Source organism: Neolamprologus multifasciatus, chromosome 5 (genome assembly GCF_963576455.1).
Source record: "Neolamprologus multifasciatus chromosome 5, fNeoMul1.2, whole genome shotgun sequence".
Classification (NCBI taxonomy): Eukaryota; Metazoa; Chordata; class Actinopteri; order Cichliformes; family Cichlidae; genus Neolamprologus; species Neolamprologus multifasciatus.
This window is the reverse complement of record NC_140443.1, coordinates 38,623,585-38,642,003: the sequence shown is the minus strand read 5'-3', so window position 1 is coordinate 38,642,003 and position 18,419 is coordinate 38,623,585. Positions and strand designations below refer to the sequence as shown.

Sequence of the window (18,419 nt, the reverse complement as noted above, 5' to 3'; positions counted from 1 at the left end):
CATTATTTCTATTCTACAGAAATCGTTACAGAGTCTCTGTTCCATTTCTGAGAGCCCCGTGGCAACATCTGTGTGGAGTGCCATTTTGTCTCTTTCAAGAAAACTTTTGAGGCACATCTTTGAAACCTCTCCAGAACGTCTTTGATTGAACACAATGATTTGTGAGAGTGTAACTTGTGCAAGTGGGCATAATTCTGAGCTGTGGCTTCGTTCTCCAAGCTGCAAAAGGCACTTTCTGCAGATTTTTGAAGGTAGTGATGGAGAATCCGAACATCTTCTGTAAAGGGCAATGTTGATGGCTTGTTAAACTTTGCCTCACTCAATGTGTTCAAGACACGGTGAGACACCATCTCGGACCATTTGGAGACATACAACTTCTTGAACGCATCAGTGGACTTGATTAGGGCTTCATCCTCTGTCATGAGGGCACGACAATGGATAATGTCAGACATTTTATGCAGTGTATGTCCCAGTTTCAGCGTAAGGCTTGGAGTTTGTATGACAGTGTCTCTTCATCAAAACCTGAAACTTTCTTTACTGCTTGCACAACTCTCTGGACGTTAGCAGGCTTAATAGCTTCTTCCATGTTATGCACTGAGAATTCTGTACGCAGACACAACAACAAACGTCCCGCTTCACGAAGCTTCTGACGTATATAATCATACTTTGTAGGGTCTTGTCCATGTTTATTGTAGAGGGACTGGGCAAACTGAATAACAGTAAAGTCATTTCGCACAGCTGAGGCAATCTCATCTTGTTTCATAACAGCAAGAACCTTCCACACTCCACTTGACACCTGCGGATAACACTGAGACTCCAGAGTTAAAGCCAGGCCGAGTACTTTGGTTCTTCCAGGTTCTTTATCCGTGTCATCTTTTGGTTCGTTAGGACATCTGCGGACATGTCTCCAAAGATCCTTGCGAACATACATCCCTTGACAATAAAAGCAATGAGCAAACTTTCCCTCTACTGCTTTAATCTTGGGTCTTCTCTTCACTTTCAGTGGTCCCACTCCACCATGCAAAACTGCAGCATTATGCTTAAAATTTCCCTTATTTCTCAATTTCTCTAACAGGCTTTTACGCTCGTTTGAGTCTCTAGGCAGGGAAAATGCATGCACAACATCAGGAGCCTTTTTGTGCGTTTTCAGGTGGCGGGAAATTTTAGCCTGTGGTTTGCCCACAAAAATAGCAGTAATTTCTTTTACTTAAAGTCATTTTTTCTGATTCAGTTTCGCAAAGCTCTTATCTTCTGGCTTGTCCTTTGTCAAGTTGTGGATTAAATTTGTTGAATCTGATTGTTCATGCGCTTTGGAGATGTCATCTTGGCATAGCAGACCTTTTGATGTGCTTGGCAATAATGAGATGTCTTCATCTAAATCTTCATCATATGACTCTGAATCTGGCACATATTCTTCTTCTGATATGCTGTGGTTGCCATCATCATCGTTTGATATTTGATCCAGAACTGAATGTGGCAATCCATCCTCCCCTGAATATTCAGAAATTTCTTCTTTCTGGAATGTAAGAATAAAAGTTATTTTAACTGATCAATACTTTAGACAGGTAAAAAATAAACTGAAAAAAAGTAAAGCCAAATATGAATGGGATACACACCTGTGTTGACTGTTAACAATTCTGATTTGCCAATTTTGCAAGGCAGGATTTGTGCCAGACCCCTAAACAAACTGAAACACATTTTGATAGACTTTGCTTTGCAGTTCTATTTAAGTGAAGTAGTTTTTTGTCAAAGCATTGCAGTAATGTCAAATGCTGAAAATAAAAAAAAACTGTTCACACTTAAGGATATTTTAATGACTACACATACACTGCTAATCTCAGTTTGTGGTGGATGGAGTGAGACAGATGTGCTCAATTGGATTCAGGTCTGGGGAACAGGCAGGCCAGTCCATAGCATCAATGCCTTTGTCATGGAGGAACTGCTGAAATACTCCAGCCACATGAGGTCCAGTGTCGTCTTGCATTAGGTGGACCCCAGGGCTAAACGCACCAGCATGTGGTCTCACAAAGGGTCCGAGGATCTCATCTTGTTACCCAATGACAGTCAGGCTCTCTGGCAGGCACAGAAATGCCACCCCACACCATTACTGACCCACTGCCCATGGGTCATTACTGACCCATGCTGGAGGATGTTGCAGGCAGCAGAACGTTCCCCACGGCCCCTCCAGACTGTCACGTGCTCAGTTTGAACCTCCTTTCAGCTGTGAGGAGCATAGGGTGCCAGTGCTGAAGTTGCCAAACTTTGTGTTTTCTTAACATCCAGCTCTGGACCCTCAAGCCACCCTCATGAAGTCAGTTTCTGACCATTTGAGCAGACAGATGCACATTTGTGGCCTGTTTGAGGTCATTTTGCAGGGCTCCTCTTGTTCCTCCTTGCACAAAGGTGGAGGTAGCGGTCCTGCTGCTGGGTTGTTGCCCTCCTATGGCCTACTCCACATCCAGGTACTACACTAACAGACACAGCAAAACTTCTTGCCACAGCTCACATTGATGTGCTACGCTAGATGAGCTGCACTACCTGAGCCACTTGTGTGGGTTGTAGACTGTCTCATGCTACCACTAAAATGAAATCACCGCCAGCATTCAAAAGTGACCATAACATTAGCCAGAAGGCATAGGTGCTGAGAAGTGGTCTGTGGTCACCACCTGCAGAACCAGTCCTTTATTATGGTGAATTGACTATAATTTCCACTTGATGTCTACTCTATTTGTGAAAAAGCATGTGAAACTGGTTGTCAGTGTTACTTCCTAAGTGAACAGTTTGATTTCACAGAAGTGTGACTGACTTGGAGTTACATCGCATTGTTTAAGTGTACCCTTTATTATTTTGAGCAGTTTATGTTATGGAATGGGGAATTGAGGACAATCCCAAGTATACCATTTTTACAAGGTCCTGCACCAAAGAGGTAATACTGTTTTCAATTCAGTTGCAGATATCAACTAATACACTTCATCCCAGTATAAAATTTGAACGCAATCGACCTCTTCACTTTTTTTCTACTGAAACCATTTTACTGGGATTAGGGGAATTGATTCTTTCACTTTGTTGTTATCTAGAATAGCAAATTGAGTTAAAACACTGCAGCTTCTTAAAAACGGCACATGTATTCTTATCTGTGTGAGGTGGGTCAGAGTAAAAAAACAAAAACAAAATAAAAAAACAATCCTTCCTTATTTGCTTATCTTTGCGACTGGAACCTATTCCAAATATGATGGGTGTACAATGCCTCTCACCCAAGTTGTATCTGGCAACTACAGCTTCCGCCCAAAGACATCCAGTTAGTGGGGTTTGCTGGACTAGTAATTCTAAATGGCACAACTTATCTGTGGAGTACCCCTTACATCACTACAGGACATTTACAACACTCGGGGCTGGAAAAAGACACACAACGTCATCAAGGACCGCACCCACCCACAGCACACACTGTTCAAACCCCTGCCATTAGAAAGGTCTAAAAGCAAGAACAACCAGACTTAAAAATAGTTTCTATCCACTGGCAATTAGGATACTCAATGATTGACTTACTCTTAAATTGTAATACCTGTAAATTTGCAATTTGGTACATATCTTTAGATATACACCTTAATATTACATACTCTGTATCTTTTATTACTGTAACAGTATTGCAACTACTTGATTTTCTTCTGATTACACCCACAATAAGCTACAAGTCCTATGTAGCACTGTTTTACTTATTTGTTACTTTTTTGTCTAGCTTTGTGAAGGGAACTTGCAAAAGTAAGGATTTCATTGCTCTGCGTAACTATTTTTGTTTTGCGGTGTAGATGACAATAAACTTCTTGAATCTTGAATCTTTACTGTTTTAATAAGAGTTGTATAATGAGACAGGGACAAAGAACAGAATAAAGGTGATTTTGATGTCAATGGTATTTTAATTTGAAAAACTAACATACTCAGAAATATTCAAAGTCATCACATAGATTCATGTGATGACTCTATGTATATGTTACATTTGCTTTTGCTTTTTGTTTTTGCCTTTTTGATTACTTTTGCAACGCTGCTTATCATTGTCATTATCATCGTTATCATCTGGGTCTGGGAAAGTGACCATTGTTTGGTCTACAGGTAGTTTGGGGAACCCAAACCTACATAACACATTGCCTTTTTTACAGGATTTTGAGTGATTTCTGCTGTGGACTTGAACCTCAGACACAATTTTGTGAAGTTCAGGATCGGCATTTTTGTCAGGCATCTTACATGTTATATATACTTGTCAATAAATTTGTACACGTTGTCTTCAAGGTCGCTTCCTAATTCAGGTGCATCTTTGATCCAAACTAGTAAATGGATATGAGGGCTACCTCTAGCCTGAAATTCCACTCTATAGAAGTAATCTTCTACTTCACCAATGGGCTGCGCAGGGGACAGGATCAGATTTGTCATTAGGGCATCAACTCTTTTCAAACATGCGCATTACAGTGACAGGGTTGCTTCTGAGAATTTCACACTTTGAATTCCAGTCAAGCTCTGAAAACTTCACTTATTCACCTTGTTGAGTTTTTATGACCTCAATAATCTCAGGCCATCTCATTTCAGCAGCCGAAAATGTCAGGAAAAAAGTTGGCTTTCCTAACTGTCTGACCATAGCATGGAGATCTTTCAGTGCCTTCTCCCAATAGGCTGGAGTATCTCTCAGAGGTTTCATGAAGCGTGTTGCATCTTTGTTAGTTATCAGTTGCTCCACTTCATCTTTATTCTGAAGCATTCGGTTAGAAATTTCACGTCCATCTTTGGTGATTGCCTTACCTTTGCGCAGTTGGATTGACAGCTGTTTTTAGCCATGTGTGTTTCTGTCACAAACTGTGAAAAGAATAAGTAGCTTTGGTCAGTTGCAAAGCGTGTATCTGCAGAGAACCGTGAATTAAAGTACATGCTTGGGGACAGTTTTATTTGTCTGGCTTCATCTAACGTGTTCTGTCCAGTTGGAAACTGAACAGGAAAGGCCATGGTTTCAAGTTTAGGTACAGAGAAGAAGCCGACAGGTTTATTTCCTTGGGCAGGCGCAATGCTAAATATCCCTTCACCATATGCTAAAATTTCCTGTGCAATATCTGGTGGTTGCATACAGGTGTCTAGAGCAAGACCGGGTCGAAGTTCCTCCTTTTCTTTCTCTATGTCTTTCAATTGCTCCCCATTTGAATTTTTACAATCTGCTTGTTCATTTACAGTGTTAGATGGTTCAAGCAGTTCAGCTGAGGAGTGGTTCTCCTTTCTGTCACAATTTGGTGTTCAGAGTTTCTGGGCTCTGCACCCTGTATATCTGCATCAGCAGGGTCACATTCTGTCTCAATTGCTTGATTATCTCCGGGATTTTCAAACGTAGCGTCCTCGTCAATTGACACATCTTTGTATTCTGAATGCATTTCTTTTAGCTTTGATAGTACTGTTAACACATTCTTCATATTCACAGTTTAGAAGTGCTGGTGTCCTTTGTACCTGATGTGTCTTTTTAATTTTAATTTTACCTGCAGGAGCTGGGCTTCAATGCTGGGTAAACCAAGTTTACTGTGGTTTCTACATCTGATGGTAGTCAAACAATAGCCCCATGTACGGCTCTTTGCTGTCCTTTGGGCAAAGCAACGATTTGGGCAAATGGAAGAATTTTAGCTATCAGTTGTCTTTCAAGTACATTTAATTCACTCAGTTCAATTGGAATGGGTGCTAGTGCTAAATTGTTTGCCACTGCGATGGATGACATCCTCCCTCTTTTTAGGTGGCTGTCACAGCTGTGGCAGATCCACTCTTGCATTCTTTGTTTTGGAAAGGTACAAGGAGCTGAGCATTCCCTCTCACAAACATGGACAAATTTTCCTGTCAAGCAAGTGGCAACAATGTGACTATTTCTAACATATTTTGATCTTTGTGCAGACATGGGTGGGCCCTAATTGAATCTTTTCACGAAAAGCTAAAATGGCAGCTTGTATCACACTGTTCAATACAACCTGGGGTTGTGGACTTTGCTGGCATTGTGTTATGAGCCGTCGGTATTTCATCTTTATTCTCAGTGCACAACGCAATTTTTTATGTATGGAGAATAATGCAGTTGTTGCCATTTTGTGTTTCTGGTACAGGACACAGCGCTGTATATGGCGCAGTCTGAATTGTGGGTCATTGTGATACCTGACATAAATTGACTGTTTTTGTTTGTGCCTATAGTTCGGATCAGATGCATATCGTGTTCTTATGTATGCTCTCTTCCTTTCTCTGACACCATCCTCTCTGTATTTCTGGTCCATGTATTTTTTCCGTGTTGTACCTCTGGACGACATTTTTCTTTCTACTTTGAAAATCAGGGTCTGTTGTGTATCTTCTGATGATATAGTCTTTCTGTTTTTTTCTAAAATGAGGATCAGTTTGGTACCTTTTAACATTTTGGGCTTTTATTTTTTCTTGAATATGAGGATTTGCATAATAATCTTTGGCTGCTAACAGTTTTTGTTTGCGATAATGACTGTTTTCAGCAAAATGAGTTTTCATAGCCTGTAATTTTTTCATCTGAAATTCAGGACAGATGGCATATCTTTGTTTGTCATGTCTTCTTTTGTTTGTCTTCGTTGCCACTTCATCAGATGAAGATTTATCTTTAGGCTGTACATGCTGCCTCTGACTTGTTTTAGCTTGACGAATAACTTTCTTACGTCGTTGTGTATTTAATTTGCACATATTTTCTGCTGTTTCAGGGGTTTTATCTGTGACTTTGTTTTTTTTATTATTCAGTTCAAGATTTTCTTGTTGCTCTTTTATGATGCTGTTGTTGGTTCAACAGATGTTTCAAGTTGATCTTCACAGATTTGATTTGCAGCCATTTCGTATTGTGAGTTTGGGGTGATTCTGGTTGAGGTACTTGCACAGTGGTATTTGTGACTTGTGGTTCATCCCTTTGTGGTGCTGATGTAGCTGTAGTTCTTTGTGTTACCTGGATTAACTGTCCAGGATGTTTACTGTGAGTGCTGATTCTCTGGAAAGAAACTGGCACAAACTCATAACTTGCATAATTGCCATGATCTTGAAAAAGGTCATGCAGGTGGGTTATCAGGTCATTCACATGAGTGAAAGTGAGCATTACTGCTGTTTCATTTGGCTGGGGTAAACCTGCTGCTCCTCTTGAGTGTGAATCAAACAATCCATACCTCCGAAATCTGTCTCGGAAAAGTGCACTGCACTCAGGTGGGACAATGAGTAAGGCATTGTTCACATCTGTTGACAGACACTTGAGCCGACTAGCAAGAGGCAACCACCACTTTTGTTTTTGAGGACTGCTTTCTGCTGCCTTCAGGTATCCATACCTTACATCTTCGTTCACACTGTAGACATTTGTGTCAGTATGAACTTGTTGGGGAGTTCCTCTAATGTCAGATGATCATGCTTATAATGCCCCTCCTGCAGAAGATTTGCTTTAATCCAACAGTAGAGTGCATCTCCCTGTTCAAGTACCTTGTCAAGTTGGGTTGTGTTGAACTGGCATCCCTCATTGCGGTAGGCCAGGAATATGAGGGCATTACATGTACACTGATGATTTCTAGAGAATTCTGTGTACCTTTCATCACTTTGACAATGTGTTGCATTGACACAAAAAAAGCATTGAACTTTGTTGCTCTGTAGCTCCTTCATCATTAGTTGTGTTGTGGGGAGGCTGGTCAAGGAATTGTAAAGGGGGGACACATTATTCTTAAGCATTTAATGAAATCTGTTAGGTTAAGCAATTCAATTTATTTCCTCTTGGTACAATGACGCTAGAATTATTATTATTTTTTTTAAGTGGCAAAGGTTGTTTTAAATTTAGTGTTTTTATCAAAGTGAGGACACTTTTAATCTATGACAAGACAACTAAGCAATTTTCAGGCAAATAAAGCCAAATATATGGTAAATGGTAAATGGACTGGTTCTTATATAGCGCTTTTCTACTCTTCTGAGCACTCAAAGCGCTTTATACAACTTGTGCATTCACCCATTCACACCCATTCGCACAAGCACATTTTTCCTAGGTGCTTTCTAACTGACATTCACACACATTCATACTCCGATGGATGCATCGGAGAGCAATTTGGGGTTAGTATCTTGCCCAAGGATATTTGGCATGCAGACTAGGGGAAGCCAGGAATCGAACCACCAACCTTCCGATCAGTAGATGACCTGCTCTACCACCTGAGCTACAGCCACAAATATATTACTGATAAATCATATTAGAGCACATTCTGAGGATAAACAGCATTAGATAAGCAGCTGATAAGGTGGATAAGAGGCAGAACAAGAGCGACAGAAACAGAGAGAAGGAGAGCATAAGACAGATGTTTTATATTGTGAACCAACTGAGGTACACTAACTGAGATATGTGAAATGAATATACTCTACAGTGTAGTGCAGCAAAAATGGGTAAAATTGCTGTTCTGTGATGGATTTAAAACAAAGAACACTGTATTTGACTGGTTCACAGTGGCTGTAATGCTTAGATTCAGTGACTGAATTCCACATTTATACCAACTTTATACTATCTAGAACACAAACAGTGAACTGTAAATGTAGAGTATGGAAATCATCCAGGATAACTCATGAAACATCTGCTAACATCTGCTTCAATTCACAAGTCACAGGTCCGCTGATCACAACCCGCTACACTAAGAAAATCTACTTGAGCTCTTAAGAGAAATTATTGTGAGTTGTGTTTCTTTTTCCCACACTGAGCCATTACATCTGATTTCAGGGTCCCCCCACCTGCTGAATCCCACTTTATCCTGTTTCCGATCATTTTCGTGTTTAGAGGCAAAGTCACCCTCTACAATGTAGCAACAGAATAAATATAAATATATATTGTATTATTTTATCATTACATGAATATAGCAGAAGGTTCAGTTAGTTTTGCATAAAATTGGTGGTAGAAATGCAAAAAACTTATTTCTTTCTTACTTTGAGTTCATTTCAGTAAAATAAGTTGAGTCTATACATCAACTTTTTCTGGAGTATTTTTTTAACACTGGTATCTGTTCTTCTACTTAAGTACATAATGTGTGTACTTTGTGACCTCTGAGAGAGAGCAAGACAGATAGAGACGGGCAGATGGAGACAGAGAGACAAAAATTCAGAAATACCTTTCCAGAAAGAAAATGGGAGCAGGATCGTGGTTCATCCACTTTCCAGACGTGTTTTAATTGTGGAGGTGTCCTGGCCATCTGTTAACACACAAAACCCAGTATAAAAAAATCTCAACATTTCAAATCTCAAATCAAGGACATTTCTAGTGAAAATAATTATGCAAATCAAGACTTTCAAAAGTAAAATGAACTTATTCTCAGGTAGAAGTGTAAAACCATTAGGGGGACCTGTTAGTGCGATAAAGCTATACTATTTACTCATGAGATCAGTGTAGGTACCTGTTGAAAGGGAGAGTCTGAAAATGATCCATCAATCATCCAGAAATGTCTTTGCTGTGGAGATGTCTGTATTTTAGGAATCTGATGAAAGAAATGCATACTGAACTACTGAGTGAGAAAGAGGGAGACAGTTTATCAGTACTCAGCTGTTAGGGCCGGTTGCTATAGTAACTCCTGTGAGTGGCAGGAGGGGATGGGACACACACACACACTTTGCAGTTGGGGTCCGACAGAGAGATGGGCAAAGGGGAATTAAGCTCTGAAACAAATGCTTGCCAAGAGAAAACATTAGGTCCGATCGCAAAAATTCTTTCACCGTGAGTGGCAGGAACTTCCAGACTACAACATATTAAATTTCCATGCCTGTAGAGTGTATTATACTGACGTGGTGACAGTGTAAAGACACCCTTCGATGTTCAAAATTGAGAGCAGTTTTAGAATGGTTGTCTATGGGGGACAGAGAGGGAGGAGGCTGCGCTTTTATGGCATTTGTGAGAAAACCGTAAATCTGATATCGATAAGAGACACATTGGATGAAAGAAGACAACGATAGCTACGTTTTGATGTCTAAATTATGGATGTAGTGCGAACAGTTTGGGTGGGACAGGACGAGAAAGACAAATTTTTTAAATTATTCTCCACACTCTGGTTTTTTGGCAGTTGACAGTGGGGCGAACATTCCGTGAAAAATCTCAATTTTCCTAAAAGTTAAACTGCTCCTGTGAAACAACCGTAAAAGATATCTCAACATGGGTTTGGTCAATAAAAGTCCAAAATCTCGTGACCTGTTTAAAGTTTAAATGACGTTTCTACGACAAAGTATGGCCGAGCGGTAGGCCTTCAAAGTGGCCTGGGTTGGCATCTTTCTTCGGGCCCTTCCCAATCGAAATGAATGGGGAAAAATGGGGTCTTTTTTGGGGGAATTTTGGGAAAACGGTGCGACGAATCCCTACCAAGAGTCATAGCACCCTATTCCCGATCGAGCAGCACGAAACGGTGTGACATACGTGGGGGTCAATTACATTTAAAAAGAGCCTGCGTTGCTGGCTGATGCTATTCACAAAAAAAAGGGCCTGTTCTACTAGCTGATGCCATCCACATTTCATCAGGGCCAGTGCTCCCTGTGAGGCCATCTTCACCACACCAGGGCCTGTGCTTCTGGCTGAGGCCATCCACATATCACAAGGCCCTGTGTTTCTGGTTTAGGACAACTACATTTCACCAGGGCCTCTGCTACTTGTTGATGCCATGCACATTACACCAGGGCCTGTGGTTTTTGCCATTACTATCCACATTTGACCAGGGCCTGTGTTGCTGGCTGATGCCATCCACAATACACAAGGGCCTGTGCTACTGGCTTATGCCATCTACATTACACCAGGGCCTGTGGTTTTTGCCGATACCATCCACATTTCACCAGGGCCAGTGTTGTTGGATGAGGCCATCAACATTACACCAAGGACAGTGATTCCCGTGAGGCCATTTTCACCACACCAGGGCCTGTGCTGCTGTCTGAGGCCATTCACATTGAACCAGAGGTAGTGCTCCCTTTGAGGCCATCTTCACGACAGATGGGCCTGTGCTGCTGTTTGAGGCCATCTACATTTCACCAGGACCTGTGGTGCTGTCCGAAACCATCCACATTTCACCAGGGCTTGTGTTGCTGGCTGATGCGATCCACAATACACAAGGGCCTGTGCTCCTGGCTGATGCCATCCACATTGCACCAGGGCCAGTGGTGTTGGCTGAAGACATTCACATTACACCAGGGCCTGTGGTGATGGCCAATACCGTCCACATTTCACCAGGGCCAGTGCTTCCTATGAGGCCATCATCACCACACAAGGGCCAGTGGTGTTGGCTGAGGCCATCCACATTACACCACTGCCAGTTCTTCCTATGAGGCCATCATCACCAGACCAGGGCCTGTGCTACTGGCTGAGGCCATCCACATTTCACCAGGATCTGTGTTGCTTGCTTAGGCCAACTACATTTCACCAGGGCCTGTGCTACTAGTTGATGCCATTCACATTACACCAGGGCCACTGCTCCTTGTGAGGCCATATTCACCACACCAGGGCCTGTGCTACTGGCTGAGGCCCTTTACATTTCACCAGGACCTATGTTGCTGGCTTAGGCCAACTACATTTCACCAGGGCCTGTGCTACTAGTTGATGCCATCCACATTACACCAGGGCCTGTTGTGCTTTCCGAAACCATCCAGATTTCACCAGGGTTTGTTTTGCTGGCTGATGCAATCCACATTACACCAGGGCCACTGTTGTTGGCTGAGGCCATACACATTACACCAGGGACAGTGCTTCCTGTGAGGCCATCTTCACCACACCAGGGCCTGTGCTACTGGCTGAGGCCACCTACATTTCACCAAGGCGTATGTTGATGGTTGAGGCCATCTACATTTCACCAGGGCCTGTGTTGCTGGCTAAGGCCATCCACATTGCAGCAGGGCCAGTGCTCCCTATGAGGACATCTTCCCCACACCAGGGTCTGTGCTCCCTGTGAGACCATCTTCACCACACCAGGGCATGTGCTTCTGGCTGAGACCATCTTCACCAGACCAGGGTCTTTGCTCAAACAGCTGCAAAACCTGTTTGCCCAGCACGGGGATATTGAATTCTGTAAGATAAAGCCATAAATATGTGTGTCTGAGTCTTCTATCTAAAGTTACAGCTAACTTCATGAAGTTGTAGAAAAACGCTTTATTTCATCAAGAATTCTGAAACACAATCTCTCACAACTCCCCCATCGTCATGGGCCATTTCAGGTGTTCCATCAGGCAGTAAGACCTGGATTTTGATGTCGACATCTTCAAGGTCCTTATCACTAAAATGTGAAATGAGCTCTGACATTACCTGCCCTCTCTGGACCACCACTACTCTCCTCTGTGAAGGTTCTCAGTCATCCAGGTCATCGTAGTCAAAGGAGCTTGCAAAGAAAAGCGTCTGGACTTCTTTAAGTTGCTTGAAGACGTTTCACCTCTCATCCGAGAAGCTTCTTCAGTTCTAAGGTCAAATGGTGTAGAGTCCCAGATTTAAACTTAGTGGGAGTTTCCCCCCACAGAGGGACAAAAGGACCCCCTGATGATCCTCTAATCGCCTGAGCCAAGGTGTGAAACTGGGTGTGGGTCCCAATCAGCCAGGGTTTCGGGTGAGCTCATTGTGAAACCTGGCCCCACCTTATCATGCGAATTCCTGAGGTCAGATGGCCCAGGATGTGAGTGGGCGTTAAGGCGTCTGGGGAGGGAACTCAAAACTGGATTATAGATGGCAGACAGTTGGTGTCGTAAACCACCGCCTCTGTTCAAAGATGGTCGCTCAAAGTGGACAAAGATGGCTTCTTTCACTCCTCTTTCAAACCATCTGTCCTCTCTGTCCAAAATGTGAACATTGGCATCCTCGAAAGAGTGACGTTTATCCTTAAGATGCAGATGGACTGCTGAGTCTTGTCGTGTGGAGGTGGCGCTTCTATGTTGTGCCATGCGCTTGTGAAGTGGCTGTCTCTCCAATGTAGAGGTCTGGGCATTTCTCGCTGCACTGTACAGCATGCACCACATTGTTAAGTCTGTTTTTTCGAGTTTTGTCTTTCGGGTGAACCAGTTTTTGTCTGTTGCTGGGTCTGAAATGCACTGGGATGTCATGCTTGGAGAAAACTCTCCTGAGTTTTTCTGATACACTGGCTACATGTATCAGAAAAACTCAGGAGAGTTTTCTCCAGCATGACATCCCAACTTAAAGAAGTCCAGACGCTTTTCTTTGCAAGCTCCTTTGACCACTACTCTCCTCATTCTCTCACTGGATGGACCAGGTTAGAAAAAATCAGGGTGTCATCCAAATTTATTGGCTCACTGTCAAAAAAGGGGCCAACAAAAATAATATCACTGCTGTGAGAAGTGTTAGCGCTTAGAGACTGCGTGGAAGATTGTGTAAGGTTATTGTTTGGAGTGTCTTCAATGTATGTCACATCATGGCTGATTGTTTCAAATGGAGCAGATGTTTGGACTGTAGTGACAGTAAAAGAAGAGGTTTGGTTTTGAGGACTCTCTTCAATTTCTGAAGATGGATGCAAACCTGAGCTGGAGCTCTGAAGGCTGTCATTTTGTTTTTTCTTTGTGGTGAGGTAGAAACTGAGGATATTTAGTTTTGTGACATGATAAAGTTCTCCTACTGTCAATGCATCATCGACTATCATCTCTTGATAATCCTTCAGATCACAGTCAAAATCTGTTAAGGGCCCCTGAATGTTTCCTCCATCTGGAAAGAACAGGCCTGTTGCAACCTGTAATATGTCCCTTTTCTTGGCATCCTTGCAAATGTCTATTTTTCTTGTTCCTCTTCCTCGTCTAGCTCTAACCTGCTTGAAAACCTCAGTGCCTTCATTATAATGCATCCATCCTATTTCTATTTTTCTATTTCTCTTCAGAGCATTTATTTTATGGGTTGTTTGGGAATGTTCTTCTTGCCATGTGCTACTGCCATCCTCTTCAGATAATTTTCTTTTGGACAGTTTGGATTTCAGCCTTTCAAAAAGCGCTGACTTGCGGCTGCTGCCCCTCCGTCTGCTAAATCCAAATACTGCTAGACGATCACCGTATGATGGCAAATAAGTCTTCAGCTCCTCATCTGTCATTAGACTTATGACACTGGCATCAATCTAAAGATGGAAAAATAATTTGATTTATTAAAACAACCAGCCTTGAAACTACAATCTCATTTTTAACTTAAGAACAATGAGGAAAAGTTGCATTTCAACCAGTATCTTGTTGGAATTAAGCACCTTCTCCCATTCCTCAGAGACTTCTCTTTGTTTCAAGAATTCAGTCAAGTCTCCCATGCTGTAAGGAAGGATGTAAATTAAAACTACCTATTATAAAGCCACCATATTATCATCAAAGTATCTGTGCCTACCTACATTATGAGCTCTGACTATGGTGGAGAAGTGGGAATTGCATTTTTAAGTGTCCATTTGCACCATTGCACCATCACAATGCAGTCAATCCCACATTTTCTGTCACGGTTGTTAAAGAGTGGACTCAGGCGCGGAGCTCAGAAATAATGACAGTGCATTTATTTACAGTGCAGCAAGGTGACAACAGTTCAAAATGTGCAACAATGGTGATAGTGCGTCCCTCCTTGCGTGTAAGCCCGTGCATGGTAGTGAGTGCCCGTCTCTCCTCCAAGTGCTTCCTTTGTGTCCGTAAATCCTCCGTCAATCCCTGGGTGAACACACACACGACAGCAAAATGAGTATGAAGATCACACAGCACTTCTATAACGTTAGCGACTCGAAAACACTACCAGGCTTAGTGCAATACTCCAGCGCTGTCTGTTGCTCAGCCACACCATTAAGTAGCCCTGCTGAAGATTGTCGTTGATGGGCAGCAGCTGGTGGATTGGCTGCAGATGCGGCAGCTCCGGGCGACAGCACTTCCGGGTCGGAGGTAGCCTGTTGCTAGGTTACCTCCTAACACACAGCGGAGCCGGAGGGGAAGACAGAGTGATAGGAGAGACACATACACACGCACACAAATATACACACTTGGTAGGTCGACTGGTCAGGGCGCCATCAGATCCTGACAGTACCCCCCCTCTAATGGGAGCCTCCCCGCAACCTACCAAACTTGTCAGGGTGCCGGCGGCGGAATTCTCTCACCATGGCGTCATCAAGAATTGCGGACCGCGGCACCCAGGAACGCTCTTCCGGACCATACCCATCCCAATCCACCAAAAACTGAAAGCCCCTACCGCAGCGCCGGGCATCCATAATGCGGGTGATGGAGTACGCCAGGGCGCCGTCGATAATCCGGGCAGGTGGCGGGGGCCCGGGAGGCGGGCACAGCGGGCTGGTCCGAGCAGGCCTCACCTGTGAGACATGAAAAACATTGTGAATTCGCATGTTACGAGGCAGGCTCAACCGAACCGTCACCGGATTCAACACAGCTCGGACAGGAAACAGGCCAATGAACCGAGAAGCAAGCTTCTTAGATTCAGTTCTGAGAGAAACATGCTTGGTCGAGAGCCACACCTGCTGGCCCACCTGGTGCCGGTGCCGGGACGCGGCGGCGATCAGCCAGTCTCTTGTTCTGGGCCGCTGTTCGCAAGAGGGCCGCTCTGGCGGCACGCCACGCTCTCCGACAGCGCCGCATGTGGAGCTGGACAGATGGAACGGCCAATTCTCCCTCAGAGATGGAAAGAAGCGGGGGTTGATAGCCCAAGGACGACTCGAACGGGGACACTCCGGTGGCCGCCGACGTACTGGAGTTGTACGCATATTCCACCCATGCGAGCTGCTCGCTCCATGTCGATTGGGTGGAGGAGATGACACAGCGCAGCATAGCCTCCAGCGCTTGATTAGCCCGTTCCGTCTGGCCATTGGTCTGGGGATGGAAACCCGAGGACAGGCTGACCTGAGCCCCTAGTTCCGCACAGAACTCCCTCCACACCCGGGACGTGAATTGGGGACCACGATCAGACACGATGTCCCGAGGAATGCCATGGAGCCGAAAAACATGCTGGGTGAGAAGGCGAGCTATCTCCAGAGCAGATGGAAGCTGTGGCAGGGCTATAAAGTGGGCAGCCTTGGAAAACCGGTCAACAATAGTGAGTACAGCAGTGTTACCTGAGGACGGAGGCAGTCCCGTAACAAAGTCCAGAGCAACATGTGACCAGGGACGCATGGGAACAGGCAAAGGGCGCAGGAGGCCAGCAGGTGGCGAGGTCGGCATCTTGTTCTTAGCACACACAGAACAAGCCGCCACATACTCCCCAGCATCCTACAACAGAGTGGGCCACCAAAACAACCGGCACAGGAAAGAGACGGTGCGGTTCTTACCCGGATGGCAGGCAAAACGGGCAGTGTGGGCCCGCTGAAGCACCTTACTGCGGGCCGACACAGGAACAAACAGCTTGCCCTCCGGGCCCATGCCAGGATCCGGCTCCTGTCGCTGAGCGTCCCGCACAACCCGCTCAATCTCCCAGGTCAAAGCGCCGACGAAACAAGATGGAGGCAAGATGGGCAAGTTCCTCTCATCGCCCCCGGCTTCAGGCGTAAACTGTCGAGACAACGCATCAGCCTTGGCGTTGCGAGACCCGGGTCTGTAAGTGATGGTAAGGTCAAAGCGAGTGAAGAACAGGGCCCACCTGGCCTGTCGGGCGTTAAGGCGCTTCGCAGCCTGGAGGTACGCCAAATTTCTGTGGTCCGTCCACACCACCACTGGATACTTGCTCCCCTCCAGCCAGTGTCGCCATTCCTCCAGGGCCATTTTAACAGCGAGAAGCTCCCGGTCACCAACATCGTAATTCACCAACCGACAACCGGCGAGAAAAGAAGGCACAAGGATGCATCTTACCGGCCACCCGCTGCGAGAGGACGGCCCCCACCCCAGAGTCGGAAGCATCCACCTCCACGAAGAACGGGAGCTCCAGGTCAGCTTGTACCAGCACAGGCGCAGATGAAAGCAGAGCCTTCAGTTGAGCGAAAGCCCGCTGAGCATCCAGAGACCACTGAAACAACAACTTGGGAGAGGTAAGGCTAGTCAGAGGCAAGGCAATCCTGTTAAAGTTGCGAATGAAGCGCCTGTAGAAGTTGGCAAATCCCAGAAATTTCCCTGCGATTCTTGGGCTCTGGCCACTCAACCACTGCCTTGACCTTAGCAGGGTCCGCACGCAGCCGCCCCTGTTCCACCATAAAGCCCAGGAAAGACACAGTTGGAACATGGAACTCACATTTCTCAGCCTTCACAAACAGGCGATTCTCCAATAGGCGCTGCAGTACGAGCCTCACATGCTCCACATGTTCCGCCGGGCTCCGGGAAAACGCAAGGATGTCGTCTAGGTAGACAAAAACACAGTGGTTAATGAGAGCACGCAGCACATCTTTAATCATAGCCTGGAAAACAGCAGGGGCATTGGTGAGCCCAAAAGGCATCACCAGGTATTCGAAATGTCCAAGGTGAGTGTTGAACGCCGTTTTCCATTCATCCCCTTCACGAACCCGCACCAGGTGGTAAGCATTGCGGAGGTCCAATTTGGAAAAAACCGTGGCGCCCTGGAGGAGCTCAAAGGCGGACGCCAGCAAGGGCAAGGGGTACTTGTTCTTAATCGTGATCTTATTCCAACCCCGGAAATCGATACACGATACACATTTTCTCAGTTGTCTGGTTACATTTTTATTGGTTTTGTTCCTTATTTATATAGTTTTCAGTCATATTCCCTGTTTTGGGTGATTTGTGATTTTGTTTTATACAGTGCTGTACACTTATTATGCATGCTTTCAGCAAAACGTCTGTTTCATCAGACGTAACAGGTGTCATTAGCGTCTAACAGAAACCTTATAGGTACCTTTGGTTAACCCTCACGTAGCATTCTATTCAACTTTGTATGTAACAATCGCTGTCACACCGTTTTTGTGTACCTTTTATCCAGTTATCATTTGTAGGAAGGCATTCAAAGCTGAAGAGCCTGGCGCCATTTGTTGTTATACAGTAGCTCACGACACGATCCAGTTTTGGGTGCGCACCCCTTTGCGCACCCCTATCCTTCTGGGTAACAAGGAAATGACGTCAGCCATGTAGATTTCTCATTGGCAGTGCTAACTCGAAATTTCGAGTTATTTTCTCAAAATTTTGAGAAAAATAACTCGAAATTTCAAGTTATGGATCTTTTTTTTTTTTTTTAGTGGCGGAAACGGGCTTCCATAACATGTTTATTCAAGGTGTCACTACTAATTAGCATCACAGGTGGCTACAGTCTTGTAATCAGTCATTGGGCCTATATATAGGGCTGCAGGTAGTCACTGTTTGGTGACATGGTGTGTATCACACCCAACATGGACCAGAATTTATAAATAATTTCAGCCAACAAGTAATAAAAAATTGCCACACTGGAATGTGCCAAACTGCATGTTGACAAGCCACAAAGCTTCTGGGAGACCGTCCTGTGGACAGATGAGTCATAGGTCATGGGTCTTACAATAGGACAATCACCCAAAACA

At 44.5% G+C, this 18,419-nt stretch overlaps 1 pseudogene across 1 annotated transcript; it reads right to left on the bottom strand.

Annotated features, from left to right (window-relative positions):
- Positions 1–188: 188 nt before the first annotated feature.
- Positions 189–14,261, bottom strand: LOC146519304 (uncharacterized; annotated as a pseudogene). The gene is made up of 6 exons (XR_014874113.1): positions 14,181–14,261; positions 13,207–14,081; positions 9,411–12,313; positions 9,129–9,209; positions 4,844–7,675; positions 189–4,234 (listed from the first exon to the last, which is right to left on the bottom strand). The product of XR_014874113.1 is annotated as an uncharacterized LOC146519304 (transcript).
- Positions 14,262–18,419: the final 4,158 nt, after the last annotated feature.